Source organism: Fukomys damarensis, unplaced genomic scaffold, assembly GCF_012274545.1.
Source record: "Fukomys damarensis isolate Sample0158 unplaced genomic scaffold, DMR_v1.0_HiC HiC_scaffold_26, whole genome shotgun sequence".
Classification (NCBI taxonomy): domain Eukaryota; kingdom Metazoa; phylum Chordata; class Mammalia; order Rodentia; family Bathyergidae; genus Fukomys; species Fukomys damarensis.
This window is the reverse complement of record NW_022900938.1, coordinates 12,627,544-12,632,943: the sequence shown is the minus strand read 5'-3', so window position 1 is coordinate 12,632,943 and position 5,400 is coordinate 12,627,544.

The window sequence follows — 5,400 nt, the reverse complement described above, 5'->3', positions numbered from 1 at the left end:
ATCTACCATATGTATTAGATCTATGTGTGTTTATTCTTAGGACAACTGGATATACTGCATAAGATTAATTCTTTAATTTACTTCCTAACAATGAACCAGATTGTGAAATTTTTTTGGATCATTTTTACATTTGTGTGACTTTATACACTTCCAGAATTCTCTCATTTTCCCCTGGTAGTTAAGATGTATGCCCTCCAGAGCCAGGTTGTGCCCTGGAGTCTGTAGAGAGTGAGTTGGTGTTCTGTCAGGCGGGCCTGATCAATACCAACTTCAAGCATATTTGTGAATCTGAGAAATTATAGCTTGAAAAATACAAGATAATGTCTTTCATATTCTTGTCTTCTAAATGTTAAACTGAAGGCAAGTAAGGTCGATTTGTCATGTGACTCCAAAAATAATGGTTGCTTTGTGGCAGAGGTCTCAAAGTGGTTTCTGGTACAGTGCTCATTGTGACGCTGTCCATCGAAGTACAGGTTCTAAACTACATTAATTCTGAGATGCCTCTGAATCTGTAAAATCTCTAAATTATGTGTCATATTATCAGTGACTTCATACAGCTAATTGGAAGTGTGTTTTCATTAATAGTAGAAATTTGAAAACACACATTTTATTGTTGATAGAGTATCAAATATATAAAGTATAGGCCTTTAAAAAAAAACAAAAACCAAAAAACAGTCTTCATTTAAGCCAGCAGAATTGGGATTCCAATACAGGAAAATTCAGATAGAGCTACTTTTAGATGATAATTGTCTGATCATTGTCTAAAAAAATGACCATTAGTCTTCAAGTCAGACAAGAACATTATCACTATGATCTCTACGTATTCAGTATATATCTCATGACTAGTATACAATGGTCCTCAGCACTTGAGTAGGACATAGATCATTTTAAAAGATTCTCTTGAATAAAATGCTTGCTTGTCACATACTTTTACTTAAATGTGTTAACATCAAACTAATTATACTATCCATATGCTTATAGCTCTTATGTAAACACAAAACAAAAAATATAGAAATCAAATGAAAGTACAACAGGCAAAATATCCAAATTTACATTCTTAATTTAATACAACAGATGATGTTGCTTTGCTGAAATCAAATCCTATCTCAAACATGAATTCGTTTATGAGTGTTTGTGTGTCAATATTGATCTCCTCTTGTCTGAAGTTTAGTTTACTATGTGCTCTATGGTGACAAATTCTCCCACCAATTTTATGCAATGAATCTGTGTCATACCATCATATTAACATGTCATGATATCTTTTGATTTCCTCTTAGAATAACAAATCACTTACATATTAAATTCTGAGATTCTTCCTCATAAGCTCAAAATAATAGTAGTAATACTTGGTATCAGTGTGACCATAAATGTGAGTGTAAATCAAAATTATAAATAGAGTGGATATTTAATTAGAAATTACATAGTGATATGGTTATATAGATGACTAAAAGTATTCTTCTTAAGATTATTATAGTATTGAGAAAAAAATTTCTGAATCCTAACAGCACAGTCACTGGAATACATATTTTGCTTGCTTGTTTTTCTAGGATAATATATAGATAAAAAACATGTTCATGAAAGTTTGGATAAAGCTGAGTTGTTAGAACTCAGGATTCAGATTTGTGGCTCACTCAGCTGAGTTTGGGGAAGTTATTGAGACAGAGTAAAAGCATTTAGAGTTTAGCATGACAGGAAGTAGTGGCCAAGTAGTAATATCATGTGGCCTCAAGTAGCAGTAGGCAAACTCAGGAAAGATTGACCACATTCTGGAAGAAGGAATAAGGATAAGGATGCATGGATCCAGCCACTGGACTGGGAAAGAACATCTTAATTTTACAAATTGATGTCATACCACTGTCCTGAAACAGTGCATGAGCCTGGAGCGTATCAGGAACCACTCTCAGCTGTTGAGCAGAAACCTAGTATTCAGATTTGTGTTAGACACAGTGAGATGAAGAATAAGGAAAGAGTGTACGAGTAAAAGAACAAAAAGCAGGGAATCTTGTCCTGAAATGCAATTGTATAAAGAGCAAACCTGAAGCAGAGGCAAAAGGAATTAATGTTTTTAGAATGATGAGTTTTATATTTAAAATTTAATTATTTTTAGCTAGAGAGTACCCAAAAATGAGCTCTACTTATCCCATATTTTTAAAGATTTCCAACTAACAATATTGATTCTGTATATACGTATATAATATATATATATAAATATACATATATAATATGAAATTTTAAGTTAATTCAGATTAAAGAGAGAAATTTTCATTTTGTAAAATTAAATTGGCATGGTTCTATAGAAACAATTTATGTGAAAATGATTTCTAAAAGTCTTAATAAATCAGATTTTTAGTTTGGTTTTGGTTTTTGTAGTACTGGGCCTAAAACCAGGTCCTTTGCAATGTGCTACATCTCCAGCCCTTTTTATTCTTTTTCTTTCTCTTTTTGAGACAGGGTCTCCATAAGTCACTAAATTGCCCTGGCTGGGCTCCAATTTGTAATCCTGCTACTTCAGCCTCCAGAGTGCTGTGATTACAGGTCTGTCACCATCCCTGGCCCAGAACTGATTTATGTAACAGAATAGACCCTGGCTATTATAAGAGCTTGTAGCACAACAAGGAATTTAAGGGTGCTTACTCATGTGCTTAATCTCTTTAAACCATGACAAAAGGAAAAAATGGGAATAAGACAGGAGGCCACAATGAGTTATCATTGGCCACTGAATTGTGTGTACCCTGAGAAAGTGAGAACGTCCTCATTTCCTGTTGCTCTCTTTATTTTTAGCAAAATTTACCTAAAAGAGTTCTTTCTACTTTCCAACATCAGTGTTTCATTATATCTAATAGTAGTCAGAAGTGGATTTCACATGGTGTTGGCTGATCGTTGAAAATTAAGGTTGAAGTGAAGAGTTGACTAGCAATGTAGGTCACTGGCAATGGCATAATGATTATCATTTAATATGATCAGCATTCTAATTTAATGATCTTTATACATGTGACCACTAACTTGGAATAAGGGTACACAAAAGAAATATGTAGTTCCTTCATATGTACATATACATACATACATACACACATGTATACACATATATACATGTATACATATATATCCTTTGTATGTATAGATAGATAGATATAGATATATATAGCACTTTGTTCAAAGTCTCAGTCCAGAATCTTGCCAATCATACTTAATTTTGAAATACATTGTCTCAGGTACAAGGAAACAATAAGGATAAATGTTAAACTACATCCCATATTTCTATTTAACTGTTAATATTCTTCCTGTATTAGATCTATAGGGCGTTTTTGTCATGTGTATGTATGATTAGATGTGACCAAAAATATCAGCCCATTGTATCATCATAAATGTAAATAAAAGAAGTAGAATATTTTGACAGTAACATAATTCTTGTCAGAGATTGCTAAGGGAATGTCCCTAAAGTTGTTTTTATAGTGTTCTGCTCTGTGTTATGCGTGTATATACATAGAAACTTTACCACTGGAGATAATATTTCACATAGATGATTATCTGTTCCACAGGAAAGTTCCTGTAACTGTTTTCAGTTTCTTGAACTGGAAGTTGAGCTTCATGCTGTAGACAAAAATCTGAACGTTTCATCAGAACTATTTTGAGTAAAAAATATTGCAAAAAACCTTACGGTTATATTATTAGGTTTTACACACTCATAAAAATTACTACATCATTAGCACTCGTGAGACTGAGACAGAAAGTCTGAAAGTTAGAGACCAGTATGGATTACATAACAATACCCTTACCCTGTCTTTAAAAAAAAATATATATATATATGTATATATATGCATATATATCAATCATCTGGTCTTTTCATATAGTGTGCTTGCTTCTTTAATTTCCTTAGGAACGTCCTTCATATGGCTCAGTGATATTGAAGATGTTATCTTCTATTTAATAACTGTAAGTTTCCAAACTCAAAACACAGAATAAAGCTCATGCTCTCCTTTCCAAAGTGCTCTCTGCAGAGTACTTGCATGTTCAACATAAACATTTTTAAAAAGTCTGCAATAGTAGGAGCCAAAAACTGATTTAATTTCCTCGCAATTCTTAGCAGAGTTCAATTGAATATTTTTTTCTAATAGGATTATGTTCATCCTGAATTCTAACAACTCATTGGGCGATTTCTTCCATGTACACAAGTCTTATAAATTCTGGCTTCTTTCTCCTAAGACTTCCAGACTCCCCCAAGTGGATATGTGAGAAATTTAGCCAAGTGCTACTAAATAACTGTGACACTTCATAATTAGCTCTAATCAATCCACCGCAAGTTTTTTTTTAATTTGAGGCATGATGCCTAGAGAATTTCTCTTTACACTAAGCAAGGACTTCTCTTTCTACCACATGTAAGTCATAATATGTTCACATGACTACGGCCTCTCTTAGGAAGACTTTTTTCTCTCTTTCCATTTTGATCTTTCAAAAAGTAAAATCAAGCTGCCAGTTTCATTTAAGAATCACATTATAGTATGTAGGACCACTGCTTTACAGAATCCTCTATGCAAGACGTATAAAATGAACTGAATGGCCATCGTGAACCCAAATAAGCAAAATAAACACAGCTTTATGAAACTGCAGTTTGCTCTGACAGAGGGGTACCAGAATGTCTGGAATCTGCTTTAACCAATTAAGCCTTTCAAGACAAAAAGGAAATAGAGCCTTCAGTAAATCCACGAAAGGCACCATCTTCCACCGCCCACCGCCTGCTATCGATCTTTCTAAGTGCCCACTAATGAGTGGCGGGGTAGCAGCAGAGCTGTGCTGTGTGAACCTGACGGGATGCTCCCGCCCCGCCAGCTCAGAGGAGCTAAACTTACAGAGCATCGGCTGGGGCGGGGCGGATGGGACGGCAGGCCGAGGGGCACTGACCCGCTTGCTAGTCAGCCTCCTGGCGCGCAGCAGACCCAGCCCCGCGCTCAGGGCCGGGCCCGCTTGTTCCCGGGCTGGAGTCTCCGTTCAGGTCGCTGCTGGAGGACGATAGCTTTGTTCACTCGCAGAAATGCAAAGCAAGATCGCGGCAGTAGCTTCTTCTGCAGCAAAGCCGCCCTTCCCTCTCAGCTTTGGCAATTTCGGAAGAACTGGGGTTCCCGGGGCAGGTGGAGGAGAGGGAGGCCGGGAGGGGAGCAGAGAGGCCGGGAGTCCCTCCTTTCAGCCCCCGTCCCTGTCCACTCACCTCGCCGCCCGGCCCGCTCCCCGAACTACCTCCACACGGCACTTACGAGGTCTGCAAAGGGGGCGGTAGAGGGTGCATTTCCTTCCCCTGCCTTTTTCTAAGATTCTGATCAGGACGCCTCCCTATCCAAAACACATTAAAAACAAATAAAAACCAAACGAGCCGCGCGCAGTGGGCAGGCAGCGTTGTCTGAGGCG